We start from the raw sequence: 15874 nt of genomic DNA on the forward strand, positions 1-15874 counted from the left end.
GCTACTTCCAGCTGGCATGGGGGTGTCAAGGAGTTACTGGGGCTGCGGTCTTCAGGTCCAGGTGTGTGCTGTGTACAGTGCCCTGTAAACAAAGCCTCTGGTTGTCTGTAGTAATAGGATGGCCTTGACTTGGTCCCAGGTCTTTAGTGAAGGATGTTATCCTGTAAGAGAGATACTTGAAAACGCTGAGATCAAGCAAAAGACTGACAAGGTGGCAGGACTAGTTGATATGAGTCACATAGTACACCCTGGGATCAAGTCAGAAAAGTTCCATTTGGATCATGAGCCCATAACCAGTCAGAAACTAGGACTGGATTGGAGTAGTTAAGGGCCTGGTGAGAGACCTTGATCATTTCCTATAAATAGCAAGTAACAAAGGCAAGAATGTAAATTCCTGTCTAGTTAGAAGTTAGACAGATATGGATGGACAAGCTTCTCACTTGTTTCTATTGACCTCCTGGCTCTGGTTAATTTTGAAAGGGCAGGCACAAAGTGGCTGATGTGACATCATTTTCTCTTATTCTTTTCCACCTTGTCCTGGGATCTAGGTGCTTGTGGCTGGGATATGGGCTTTGAACTCAAGGCCTGAGCAATTTCTCTGAGCACTTCTGCTCCTACACTTTTGAATCACAAGCCACATTTAGCATTTGGCTGGTTAATTTTTTGAGCCAGCTTCCAGCCTGGCAATTTGCTGATTAGTTGGAAGATAGAATCTCAGAGGGATTTTTCTGCCTGGCCTGACTTTGAACTGCAATCTTGGCCAAAAACCCCTCATTATTTCCAGTAAAAGCAAAAAGGAGATCCATGGGAACAAGTAAAACTTAGGTGCATCCCGTCAAGAATTGATCAACAAATAGTTGCCAGAACTCTGGAATGACAAAACTCAATAGATAGGATGAGAGTTTGAGCATAGCTTGGCTGCCTGGAAAACCTGATAACCAAAGTGTATAAGAGGCTCTCCTGGCCTATACATGTTTCAATTGCATAACAACATAGCTGGTTTTTTTCAGGTCAGAGAGTGTCCCACAAAAGTCTTAGTTTTTGTAAATGTAAAGCAGTCTATTACCATTAATCAGCTGTGTGTGATGGAGTCAGGCAGGAGTCCAGTGTACTGTGGTGGAGGTGGGATGGTCCAGGCAGGATCTGGGCTAAACTGCATCCCTCAGATGGATGATCAAATCTCCTGTTTAGTTGCTTACAAAATTATACACAGACTGCTTAAGACACGGCATTAGATGAAAATAGAGAATGACATGCTAGTTTTAATGTTAAATCACAGCCAAAAATTACATACAAGCATTACTCATAAGCTGTTTTTTAAGGCATACTCATACCATCTCCTACATACTCGAACTTTCTGAGAACAGAAACAGATACATGGAACAAACAATTTAAGTCAATTCTTACCTCCTTACTGGTGTCAAAGTCAATGTTAAAAAAGCAAGCTTATTGAAACTTCTAGCTTTTTCCAGTAAACAATCTTATTTTTTCAAGATTAGTTTATAACTATGAGTTATTTTTAGATGTAACTGAATTTTTTAATAGAATGAAATATAATTCTTACTATTATGAAGTATTTCACAATAATCCACTGTAATGGACTTTCCCCAAGGTCAATTATTACATACTATATCTCACACACTATTATGATTACATTGTATATTGCATATAGTGTGAAGTGAAAGTAGTTTGGACCATTTCATAGAAATTCTAGGTGCTATTTTAGCATTATAAATTCACATCTGTGGTTTTAAACTAAGGAAAAATATTTTAGAGTTAAAATCAAATATGAATATGTAGTGTGTCTCAATTAAACCAAAAATTCTGTGTTCATACAGACAAAATTATTTTCTTTCCACTAAAGAATTTGAAGTAATGCCATTGGAAATAGTGAGGCAAGAAGTGGCAGAGTTCAAATCACGTCAAACAACGTCTCTGTTATTCTGCTAACCCCTCCACTAAGAAGACCTCCCTGTTCCCAGGTGCCACAAAACTTCAAGCTTCTCTCTTAGAATTCAATTTGGAAAAATCCTAAATCACTGATTCTTTTTGCGTTTTCTGTTATAGGAATCAAAATATAGACACAAAAAAATTGAAATAAAATGCACATATATGTTGAAGCCATCACAGCTGGAAAAACAACCAACAAATTGGAACTTGCCCAGTAACAAAAATATGTTGTGCCAGTTTATTTTTTAAACTACAAAACATTCAAGTACATGTTAATTTGAGTAGAGCTATAAGGATAACTGTCTCTCAAAAATAAGGTTCTGTTAATTTGTAATTAAATTCATCTGTATGAACCTAATATAGCAAATCCCTTGAATGCATCAAATTGTTTAAAATGAATGTAACTGTATATGAAGTAAGATCTGCACATATTTAAATTAAAAATGTTACATTATCAAATCAAAAAGATCATGACATACTTAAAAATTCAGAAATGCATTTAGTAAATCCAAAATATTCATAATGAGAACTAAATACTACGGACTTTACAACAACAAAATATGCAAAGAATAGAATCTGAGAAGTGCACGAGTGTACATAATTTAAAAGTACTCTAAATTACACTGCTTATAGAAGACTGAATGTGGGTTATCTAAAGGAAAACATCAGCACATTATATAAATGAATTTAAAAATCTCATGAAAAACAATAGAAGAAGTTTTTGGAAAATATTATTTAAATAAAGGTTGGTCAAAATCTAGTACTGACAAAATTGCATACATATTTATTTAGATCCAAAAAAGACCCAAGCTACTTGAGGTGATTTGAAATTTTGGCAAAGTAGTAGAATACAACTGTATTATGGATGCTGACTCTGGCATGGAATTCATTTCCTCTGATCTGACAAATAAATAAATCAAAGAACATAAGTTCTCCAACTAAATATCAAGTTCTAACCAAACATATAACCATAAAAGTCATCATACAAGCCATATTGCAACTGGGATAAAAGAAAAATAAGTCATACTAATTCCATATTTATTGTAAATGTTTATTTTTCATAAATTAATTCCTTTATCTTGCATTTTAAAAACATTGTGTTAAATGATGTATATATTGATAACTAATTTTGGATGCCTCCTTAAATTTTGTTCTGAGTATAATATCTCATTTCAATTCCTAACACATGAAATGATGTAGTTTATAAAACATGCGAATAACCACTATTTATAATACACAAAATCTCATAAGCATGATTTCAGGAAGCATAGGTTAACATTTGGATATCTTGGTCTCATGACTTATGAGGACTATCTGCATGAGTATAGTTCTACTTAGATTCCTCAGCCTAAATTTAGCCACTGTTAATAAATGTTTATATCTTTATCTGTCACCCATCAGAGCTTAAACCTGTGTATTAATTCCAAGGAAAATCATAAGGTAAGAATTTAGCTTATCTGGATATAAAGTAAATAAAAATGCAGCATAGAGTAACTCATTGGACTAAAGTCAACCTATTTCTATAAAACATGTTAAGCATTTTCTTACATGAAAGGACTTCACACTGACATGTATAATTACAAGAAGACAAACGATCAATATTCACAGTGGCACAAAAATCCCGTAGGTGCCTACAAGACTGCACCTTTCTCTAAACATTGCATGTCATGTGAGCGGTTTGCAACCCAAGTGACTGTAGAAGATATTGGACCCTAAACAAAATGGACAATTGCATAAACTCAGTCCTCTATGACAGATTTAGCAAGACCTATCTTGGAGATTCTTGTTAAGGACATGATGAAAATTTTATAGTTTGGTTGTGATTACACATGTCACTCAGCCATTAACTATATTTAACATAGTTCCTTTTGCTCTAACTTATATTTTCTTGACTCAGAAAACTTTCTTGTTTGTGAAAACTTGGCTGTTCAAAACATAGACATGGGTTTTTAATCCTTTGGAATTACTGTCTGCATAGTGTTCTATGAGATGAGCTTCTCTTTACCATATCATAGGAATAAACTTACTCTGTTTCAAACTTGGACAGCAGCTAGCTCATTCTCTCTCCTAGAAAACCATTTATATAGACTTCCTTACATGTAAAAAGTCCCTAATTTACTTGCAAAAGTATGTCAGTGAGTCAAACCTAACTCAACCAAGTGAGGTGAATTCTGCTCTCATGCTTCCTTTATATTAAAAATTGTAAGAATTGTTCAGCAGTGGGCATACTTTCTAATGTGAAGTGTGACTCCTATTTTCCATAATGTGAATCAAACAGTTGAATCAGTTTAATATGTGAAAGAGACTTTCAAAGAGTCTTGGACCTTGAAAATTGTCCTGGGTATGAATTTTTGGAGAAATATCCCTTTTCAAGCACAAAGGATTCATTTTTTAATATTATGCTGATACTGGGCTTTGAACTCCTGGCCTTGAGTTCTATCTGGGCTTTAATTCTCAATGTTTGCTCTATACCACCTGGGCCACAACTTCACTTCTTCCTTTTACCACAAGTTGAGAAAAGAATCTCTTAGGTTTGTCTACTTGGAAAAGCTTTGAATTGCAATTGTCAAATTTGAACCTACCCAGTATCTATGTGTAAGCCATTGGTGTTCTGCTAGAACTCACTTTTTTTCAGGTAAGGGGTAGGTTTATTCAGTAGACCTGCTGGGACCTGGCAAGATTGGAACTCCACGTGGCTGGGAAAGGCCTGGGAATGAGAGAGAGCTGGGAAAGAGAGGAAAGAGAGGGGAAATAGCTAGAAAAGAGCAGAGAGAGCAGAGAGAGCTAGGAAAGAGCAGGGAGAGAGCTAGGTAGCAGAGAGAGCTAAAATAGAGCAGTGAGAGAGAGCAGAGAGAGTTAGAAAAGAACAGAGAAAGAGCTAGGTAGCAGAGAGAGCTAGAATAGAACAGAGAGATCTAGAACTCACTTCTCAAGAATAAATAATCACAAAAAGAGGAGAAAGAAATATTTGTTCAATTATTTATGTGTCGTGTGATAAACCAAATCACTTGCTAATGGAAAAGAAAAAAAAGAAGATAGAGATGAATATGGAGGAGAGAGACACAAAGAAATAAGTAGGGAAGGCTGGGTAAATGAGGTGAGGGGAGTGGAAGGGAGGATACGAGAGGAGGGGTAGCTGAGTGGAATTGTCTACTCCTCACTAAGGTATTTTTGGACAATCAGTACCTTTGCATATTTGTAGACAAAGCTTTCTATATTTGGTAGTAGTAAGCTGAGATTTAAAATAACGATTTAGAGGTAACAACCTGTTAGTGTGCTTCCTCCTGCTGCAAGGTAGCCACAGTTAGGTTACTGTTACAGAGAAGGCAAGAGTAAGCAGTTTAAGTGATTCTGAGAAACAATAATTGACATGCCAGGAATGCTTCCCTGTATGGTGAAGTCAAGCATCACTCTGCTCCAGTCTTCCTCTGATCAAGTATAGAAGAAACAGAAAAGGAAGGGGATACATGAGTAATGATCATCTCTCTGTTTATCCTCTTCCCTTGGCTTCTGAAACAATAAAGCCAAAGGAGACAATCTGAACTAGAAGGGAAAATGGGGGAAAAGTTCAGTCTAACTTATTGTGAAACTTTTAAAATAATTGGAGCAGCATTTCAAATACTGAAATAAAACTTTTAAAATTATTAATAAAAAGTAACTCGAAATTTATTAAAAATTTAGACTACAGGGCTCAATAAATAGTTTTATCTGCATAATTAAAACTGACTCCTGCTTCTATCATCAGAAATTGAAGATCGTCCAATACTAGGTAAATTACCCTTGATATTCACTTAAACTGTGTGAATATAATGCAGAAAATATTATTTTAAATTTAGACTGCTAAAGTAATATGTGATGGAACCATAATGCTAAGAAGATGGAAATTATTTCCCTTCCATCTTAAGAGTGTAGAGAAAAAAAGAGCACTATTGGATGGCCCTGAAGGTCAAATTCTAAATTTAGGAGAGAAGGTGAATAGTAAAGGAGACTTATCTTGGCCATTCAGACATAAGAAATGTAGAGAAATATACACATTTATGTAGGTCTAACATGGAACAGTGGATGTGGCAAGCCCATAGCCAAATGCCAAAGGTAAAGATATTTAACAAAATACCATGAAGTTCAAACAAGTCTTAAAAGGGGATCTGGGCTTGAAGGGAGTAGGGCAGAATAATGGAGAGGGAAATGGTGGACTAATATAGTCAATATACATATAGCACTCAATGTACATATGTGAGAATATAATTAGGGATAGGGATAGGTGGGGTTGGGGTAAGGGAAGGAAGAAAAATGGCAAGTTTGACAATGATCCAGATGCACTATACATTGAAATGCACATACACTTTATTCAACACTGACATGATGAAGCGAAACCCCTTTGCACAACTAGGTAAAAATAAATTTTTTGAAGTTTTATTATTAAGAGAACAGAAGCATAAACCTTTAAAGATAAATAAGAGGATAGCATTAACATATTGTTGAGGCTTGTGTTCCTTTCAATATACAAATTTTAATAAGTGTCAAGTCTTCTGCAAATGTAAATTTTATTTTGCCAATTCTTTTTGCAAATTGCTTAAACTGAAGAGTACCAAATTCCAACATCCCTTCATTCCATTAAAATTTTTTATAGACCTTTAGGTTTTTCAGTTGTTGCTAAATATTTTAATGTAATGCATTGGAACTAATTTCATTCCATATCTAAATTTAAATTTTAAATGACTAAATTCTTTTAAAATCATCTCACTCAGGCACAAGTATGGATAAATAACTGATGTGGGCAAAATCAGAATTATTTAGAAGGTTGTAAATTGATACTTAGTTTTCTCTCTGCTGGATCATAGAATACAGACTGTCCAAAATGGAAAAAGTTAGCCTTCCACGTTTTCGGCATATAAACACTCCATCAACATTTCGTTATTAGAGAATTATTCAAGATGAGCTACATGTTGATTAATAATGACTGAGTATGTCAGAAAGATGAGGGAAAACCATCTACACTTCACTGAGGTTCTGATTTGTGCTTCAATAAGTGTTCTGAAAACTCTCCTTCAGAGAACTAGCAGCTGCATTTCTAAAAAGTCCCTGGGTTTGAATACATACCTTAGGGTTCATTTCCCTAACATCACCTTATCTGACCTTTTCTGCTTGACTCAGACATATACTAGATATTGAAAATTGTTTTTAGCACATTTATAAGATTATTTCTGTGTTGCTTTGGATATCCTTCTCCAACAGTATAATCCCTGCTTTTACTGTATTTGATGTCCGCATAATTTGTGGAGGGGAAGGGGAAAAACAAATCGTTTAAATATGGATACAGGTGGACCCATTGCAACAATGAGAAGTACAAGTCGTTATGTCGAAAAATGAACTTTACAACTTTGGTCGCCAGGCGGATTGGGTAGGAGGGCGGAGGGAGGGTTGGAAGGGATGGGAAGGGGAAACAAAAGAAGAGGCTACAATGCTTGATAAGAAATGTACTCATTATCTTGCCCATGTAATGGTAACCCCTCTGTACAGTATTTTCACAATAATAAAATCAAAGTCCCTGGGTTGTTACACTTTCTGATAATGTCTCAATTCAAGTACTTCTATGTGGACTTCCATACTATTCAATGATGCTGTATTAGCTCCTTGTTATAATTTGCAGACAGGTCTTGGTGATGAAATTTGTGCTTTTCAAAATTGCTGTCCCAATTCCACCCACAAACTGCAGACAAAATTTATTTGAAAATTTTTGTATCTGTTGATAGTGCATATATTATTATTTTTCATACAAACGTAGAATGCAGTAAAAATTATCATAGCAATTATACTGCACTAGCTTGTGGGCAGATTCTAATGTAAATAATTTACTGTGTTCATGTAGAGAATTTGAGTATCCAAAGTTTTAATATACCTCTGGTCCTAAAACCAATACCTTACTGATATTGAGTGACAAATACAACTTCTTTTTTTTATTTTAATTTTAATTTTTTGTGAACATGCTGTACAGAGGGGTTACAATTACATGGGCAAGATAATGAGTACATTTGTTATCAACCATTGCAGCCTCCTCCTTTGTTTACCCTTCACATCTCTTCCCAGCCTCCCCCCGCCCCCTACAACTTCTTATAAGTACAGAAATTTTCCTTCTATCTATCTATCTATCTAACTATCTATCATTTATCTATCTATCTATCTATCATCCATCTATCTATCTATCTATCTATCTATCTATCTATCTATCTATCTATCTATCTATCTATCTATCTATCTATCTATGTTTGTGTGCGTGTATATACATAAAATATAATGTACTGAGGGGTTACAGTTACATAAGTAAAGTAATGGGTACATTTCTTTCTTTTTATTGTGAAAATACTGTATAGAGGAGTTACAATGACATGAGCAAGACAATGAGTACATTTTTTATCAAGCATTGTTGCCCCCTCCTTTGTTTCCCCTTCCTATCCCTTCCTATACCCTCCCACGCCCCCCAACCTGATCCTCCCCCCCCACCGAAGTTGTAAAGTTCGTTTTTTGACATAAAGACTTGTATATCTCATTGTTGCAATGGGTCCAACTGTATCCTTATTTAAACGATTTGTTTTTTTTTTTTTTCCATTCCCCTCCACAAATTATACCAACATCAAGTACAATGAAAGCAGGTTTTATACCATGGGGGAAGGACATACAAAGCAACAAAGAAATCATCTTATAAATATGTTAGAAACAATCCCGTGAAAGAAAAAAAACATTTAAATACTTATCTTGGGGTTCATTTCCCTAACATCAACTTATCTGACCTTTTCTGTTTGACTCAGACATATACTTGTTATTGCAAACAAGATCACACTACAACTACCAGCACAACTATATTTATTGCAGCATTATTTACCATAGCTAAGATATAAGCACATTTTTCCTAAACACTGTTACTCCCTCCTTTGTTTTTCCCCTACCATCTCTTTCTTTCACACCTCCCCAACTCCCCCATTCACCCCTCCCCCCCACTGATAGAGTGTCTTGTACATCTCATTGTTACAATGGGTCAACCTGTATTCTTTCCTTATATCTTAATTGAAGTAATGATAGCTTGATTTATGCTGATTCTACTTGTGTAGACACACCTAAAATCACTCACCAATCCAAGAGCACATAAATGAAACATCATTCTTTGTCAGTTCTTATAATTTTTTTCTACACATTTATTGACAGGTTACAAATTATTCTTAAACATTAATACATTAAAAAATACTTTCTTTTTTATTTATTTTCTTGACCAGGAAATCAGCAAGACCTCAGTCACCATTTCTCACATAGGACTTTTCACGTGGGTTGGTTAAATATATATATAGAATCCAGTCTTCTGAGGACTCACTCTTTTGCTTAGGAATTGATGCTGCCTGTTGGAAAAGAGCTCAAAGAAGCATGCCATTTAAAGCCTTATAACTTTATTCTTTACCATGGTATTCTCCTGCTGCTTTGGTTGTTGAGAGTGTCTACCAGAGCAAGCATTCCATGAGGAGCAGGGTGACACAATATGACTTATACTTACTGAGATTTCCGAGTGACTTGCTATCACTTGTACTGCATTTTACCAGTCAAATCTCTCTAAAACCACCGGATTTAAGAGATAAGAGGAGTGGTAAAGAAATCTTAGGGACAAATATATCTTCAGAATATATTATTCCAAGCATTCCGTGTAAGTCATATTCAACAACTTGTGAAACTTGTGTTGGCTGTAACTATGTGTTTTTCTCCATGTGTGCATGTATACATGTGTATATGTATGTTTGTGAATAGTAACATACATGTGTACACATATAAGAGCATATACACACATATATGCATATGTAAATAAATATACACATATAAATATATGTGCATATATATCTGTTGTTCAGTGTTTTACTCTATAGTTACCAGCACATTGTCATTCTCACAAAGTGTACAAGATAAATTGCTCTGAGGATCTGTGCTGTATGATGTGCATCCGTTGTACTCACTTCCCCCATTCCTTTGTTTTTCATCCCTGTGAACAATTTCTGTCTACTTTCCATAGGATAGCTCTGTTTTCATTACAGGAAGTTACTAACTGATAATAAAAGAAAAATATTGTTTGTAAAAGAAAAAGTACTTTTAGGTTATAGGTTAAAGTATCTTATTTATCCCAATGATTCCTATGAGATAAAATTTACATAAATAGTAGTAAAAGGGAGATCTGGTGTTTTGCCATTTAGAATCGCAAAGAATAATATCACGTCACTTTTATAACTCTTAAAGAATACAAAAGTAACTGATGGTCACTATCATGCTGCCACAAAACCAGTGGATCCTTAAGGATAATAGTAGACCAGCAGAAATTCTAAGTACCAGACATGGAGCATGAAAGAGAAAGAGGAAATGAGAGAGTGAAAGAGAGAGAGAAATATCATAATATTTAAAGTGCATAACAGATAAACAAGAGCAGTATGAGAATATTCATATTTGATGTATGATAACCCATCAACATGAAATATAATGCTATTTTGATAAAAATAAAAATGACGCAGAAGAAATTATAAATGGAAAAACAATCTTCACAGAAACAAATTCTTAGATATATTTCATGACTTGGTAAAGGATAAAGAGGCTGAAGTTAGTATAAATTTAGAAGTACGACAATTCACAAAAACATAAAAAGATATTCATATATTTCATTATATGACCGAAAGCAGAAAGCAAATATTGTTTAGATGATTTTTTTAAAACACAGTTTCTCAGGTGTGGAAAAGGTGGCTCAGTGTGAGAGGGCTTGGCTTGCATGCATGAGGCCGTGGATTTGATTCCTCAGCACAACATAAGCAGAAAAAGATGGAAGAGGTGCTGTGCCTCAAGTGGTAGCGCTAGCCCTGAGCTGAGGTACAGAACCCAGGCCCCATGACCAACAAAATCAACAAAACCAAACAAAACAAAACACAGTCTCTCACTTTTGTGGCCTCAACTCTGCAATAATGCTGTGTCAGCCTAGGGCTAAGATTTTAGGTGTTTACATTTACCAACTCTCCTGATTCAGACTCTATTTGTTCATTTTTAAATAAATATTTTGTTCTTAATTTTCCTCTTTGTAAATTCACATGCACACATAAAAAATGGTATGGACATCCCAGTAACCTTCTCAATGATGACCTCTTAATGATGACTTACAAATGTTTTATTATATTATAGCAAGTAAAAAATTGCTACAAATAAAGGAAACCAATAATTAAATATTAATGATTAAAAAAATAAAAGAACAAACCAATTTCAGTCTTTGAAGTATACTGCATATTAGATTTTACTATTTTCTCATATTCCTGTAAATTTAACTATGGCTAAGTTTATTGTTGGGAGCCGACAGTAAAGCTCCAAGGTCATCTTGACCCTTGTGCTCCCTTTCAGGCGCATACAAGGAACTGGCTTTCATGAAAAGCACCAGGTGCCCAGGTTTGTGTCTGTAGTGTTAGTTTTACTTTCTATCAGTTGACCTTGTCTTGTTTCAATCTGCACCTTGTTTTTATTAAAATTTTCCTTCCTTTTCTGCACTATGGTGACCTTAGGTTACCTCTTGAATTCTAATAGTATATATTAAGGAGAGTTAAAAATAAACGGTGCTCTAGTCTTGAGCTACAGACCTCCCGACCCCATCCTTTGTCTTATGTCTTTATTTTTCCGTCCTCACCCCCTAATTCAGGATTCCCTTTCATTGCCTGCAAGGCTCTGGCAGTTTATGAAGTTCAAAAAGAGTTTTATAGAATATGAGTAGTCTTTAAAATTAGCCACTAAGATTACCAGTTATGGCTCATCTCATCATTTGTTTATGGCTTACATCATCATTTGTTTCTCGCTAACAAATAAAGTTAGGAATCCCTGAAGTTTTAAAAGAAACTGTGTAGTTAAAGTCTTAACTCTTCATTCTGCTTCTTTACACAAATACTTTGGAACTTCTCATTAATAAAGTTTCTATAAACTCTGAAATGTACATACTTAGTAGTATATGTCTGCTACCATAAATCTTAAATACTTTATAGAAAAGTTTATACTTGCCAAACTGTCCTAATTTTGGCATATATAAGCAAATTCCCAAAATTAAACATATTTAAAACATTAAAACTTTTAACAAACCTTAACACTTGCTGTAGTGTTTATTATGACAGGTGCCTTGAATAGAATAATTGAATTCCTCCTCCTACAAATCTCTTGAACAACAAACATCTGGAATTATTTTGTTTTTGACATATCAATCTAGACTTTATACTTAAATGTGTGTTTATGTAAGAAATACTTGGTTCTAAAATTTCATGACAATTGTTTTGAACATACTTTTTGCTGAATTGTCTAGTTTAATAAAATTAATTACACTTTTTATATAAAAATATCCTGTACTCAATTCAGCATCACATACACTAACTTTGGAACAATACAGAGAAGATTATCATGGCCCCTGCACAGGGATGACATGCAAATTCCTGGATCGTTCCATATATATACAACAACAGATGCTGGAGGGCATGTGCCCACCCTGGAATCTTACGGCATTGTTGGTGGGAGTGTAAACTGTTCAACCACTTTGGAAAGCAGTCTGGAGGTTCCTCAAAAGACTCCACATAAAGATCCCATAGGACCCAGCAATCTTATTTTTGGGGATTTACCCAAATGATCACAAACAAGAACATACTAATACTACCAGCACAATTATGTTTATTGCTGCATTATATACCATAGCTAAGATATGGAACCAACCCAGATGCCCCTCAGTAGATGAATGGATCAAGAAAATGTGGTAAATATACACAATGGAATTCTATGCCTCCATCAGAAAGAATGACATCGCCCCATTTGTTAGGAAATGGAAAGCCTTGGAAAAAATTATATTAAGTGAAGTAAGCCAAGCCCAAAGAAACATAGGTCCCATGGTTTCCCTTATTTTCAATAACGAATATATGTCTGGGATAAGCAGAAAAGGTCAAAAGCTATGTGCATATGACCAGATACGATGATGTTAAGGGAAATGAACACCAAGATAAGGACACGAGTTTTTTTGTTGGTTTGTTTCTTGCTGTTGTTTCTAACGTACTTATAATGTGGTATGTCATTTTTGGTTTCTTTATATGTTCCTCCTCCACGCTATAACCCCTGTTTTCATTGTATTTGAAGTTGGTTCCCCTACATCTTGTATGTACACTTCTCTAATTTGGGGAGGGGAAGGGGAAAAAATGCTCAAATAAGGATACAGTTTGACCCATTGTAACAATGAGATGCACAAGACACTATGTTGAAAAATGAACTTTAAAATTTAGGTGGGGAGAAAGGGGGAAGGGAGCATAATTCTGGATGTGGGAGGGAAGGGATGGTAGGGGAAATATGAAGGAGGACATAACAATGCTTATTAGGAAATTTACTAATTAACTTGCTCATGTAAATATAACCCCAATATTCAATATGAATATTGAATTGAGAGAGTAAAAGAATGGAGCAAATATGAATAAATGTGTATGTGTTTGTGACCTCATGCGTGCACCCACACACATATGCATGTGTGTTGGCATGCTCAGAGTTTTAAATCAGGGTTTCAAGTTCTTGCTAGGCCTTTCCTCTCTAGATTATTGAGCTACAATATGAGCTACAACTCCATTGCTGGCTCTTTGCTAGTTCATTAAAAAATTTGAAAAATAATTCCATGATTTTTTTGCCCTGAATGGCTTTCAACTGTTATCCACAGATCTCAGGCTCCTGAGTAAATATCCCGAGTAGATAGGATTACAGGTGGGACCAACTAATACAAGGCTTTCAGAATAATCTCCTACTTTGAAAGCCTTTAGGAGTGATTATGTGTGAATTTATTTCGTTTTTGGATTCTTAAAAGACAGTAAGGGATGATATTTAAAAGTTTCAGTACTTTTTAAAAAGGATAATGGAACTGTGGGACAGAAGAAATTTACCTCTATTTGGACCTCAATTTATCGGCTCAGCTCTGTGCATGCTAACCCAATGTCACCAACACAGTCTGTGTTGAATACAAAATGTGACAGAAAACAATCACCATGAGCATTATTTGGTATGCTATTATTTCTTGGACAATATGACTATTGAATTGAGAGAGTAAGAAAATATAGGGATTTTACCTACCTTTTTTGTATTGCTTAAAGACCTTTGGAAACTTTGAATCATTTCCTTCCTCACCGTGTGTCTTTGGGCCATGCACTTACTGTCTTTAATTACAATTTTTCCCAAAACTAAAATGGTAATAACGTTAGTTTTATAACAAATGTTATCCTAAGAATTAAGAGACATAAAATTTATGAAATATTTAAAATAAACTTCTATGAATGTGCTTTGAGTTGAGCCAAGAGTTTTTTAAATCCTAAATAGAATACAATAAGTATTAGAGAAACCATTACATACAGTGAGCAACCAGAAGTAATGTTATCTATTGACCATGCTCTGCTTCCAAGGAAGCCAGGTGGATAACTTCTCATGCTGTAAATCAAACTGATTATCTTATGTTTTGGTAGTGTAAAACTATCACGGAGAGAATCATCAAGGAATGTTGTAGACTGAGCTGAAGACATATGAAGATGTGCAAACCTGATAAAACATAAAAATATCTGAACAATATATTGTGTTTTACATCATTTAAGTTACATCACAAAGATAACGAAGACCTAGAAGAATGAATTGTCTTTTTGATATTCTAACATATGTCCTTAGAAAAATGAACTCTTTCCTCGTTTTTGTAGAGGCATCATAAGATGAGAGGAACTGTATTTTTGTTTGCTTCTTTCCATTTATTCTTCATTTTGAAATCTGAACCACATGACAGAGAAAGAAACCAAGGGAAATTATTCACACAGGTTTATAAAGAACCATCAATGTAAAATAAATAAAACACATATAGCCTTGTAAAAGGTCTAACTAAATTGAGTTATAAAGTCTCAAGCATAAACAGAAAATAATTTAAGCAGTATCATGTTATTGAAATTGAAAAATGTTAGGAATTTATTTTTTTCCTTTCTACTACCTTGAATTAATTATTGATTTTGTATAGAGAGATTAAAGATGAGATTAACGAGAAACTTGATTAAAAATGGACAAAAGTTCTGAATAGACATGTTTTCCAAAAAGCCCTGAATATCGCCAGTCGATTTAAAAAGTTGCGTTTAATAAAACTTCAGTGCTGGCTTAATGCTTTGTGAACAGAAGTCATTAGAGAAATGTAATTCAAAATTACTATGATACTACTTCATAACTATTATAACTCTTATCAAAAAAACGAAGGAACCAGATGTGGTGGTAAAGACTTGTAATTCCAAGCGTTTAGGAGTTTGGAGTAGAAGGATTTCAGTCTAAGGCCAGTCTTAGGTACTGCACACAGTAAAAACCTTCCCTTAAAAAAAACTCAAAATATAATAATGTCTGGTGAGAGTGTAGAGAAAAGGAAATTTTCTACACTCGTGGTCAAAATGCAGGTTTGTATTCTCCTTGTAGAAATTAGTATGCCGTTTTCTAACGAAAAGTTGAAATATCATCTGACCCACCAATCATGCGATTATTTCTCTCTGGGTAACTCATCAACATATCTGTAGTTCATTGTTATTCACATTATTCACAACAACAGCTAATATATAAATCGAAGTTCAGTATTCAACTACAGATTAATAAAGCAACTGTGTGCATGCACAAATATATTTTTCTGTTTCATCCTTAAAATAGCAAGAGACTTCTCCCATTAGCCACAACTTATAATGCCTCAAAGATGTATTCTATAAGAGGAAAAATGTTGTCTTCTGATTTTTGTACACACATACATACACACACACACACACACACACACACACACACACACACACACACATACACACACACCAACCTCAAACATTAAGAGAGAATTTTTTTAAAGTAATGCAAAGTGGAATTTCTG

General features: G+C 34.6%; 1 non-coding gene across 1 annotated transcript; it reads left to right on the forward strand.

The window, feature by feature from the left end:
- Nucleotides 1-12335: 12335 nt before the first annotated feature.
- LOC138807176 (U6 spliceosomal RNA) lies at nt 12336-12442 on the forward strand. The gene has a single exon (XR_011366076.1). It is a non-coding gene; the product is annotated as a U6 spliceosomal RNA (small nuclear RNA).
- The last annotated feature ends 3432 nt before the right edge of the window (nt 12443-15874 follow it).

The sequence above is a fragment of the Dipodomys merriami genome, unplaced genomic scaffold (assembly GCF_024711535.1).
Source record: "Dipodomys merriami isolate MVZ:Mamm:240054 unplaced genomic scaffold, mDipMer1.0.p SCAF_413, whole genome shotgun sequence".
Lineage (NCBI taxonomy): Eukaryota > Metazoa > Chordata > Mammalia > Rodentia > Heteromyidae > Dipodomys > Dipodomys merriami.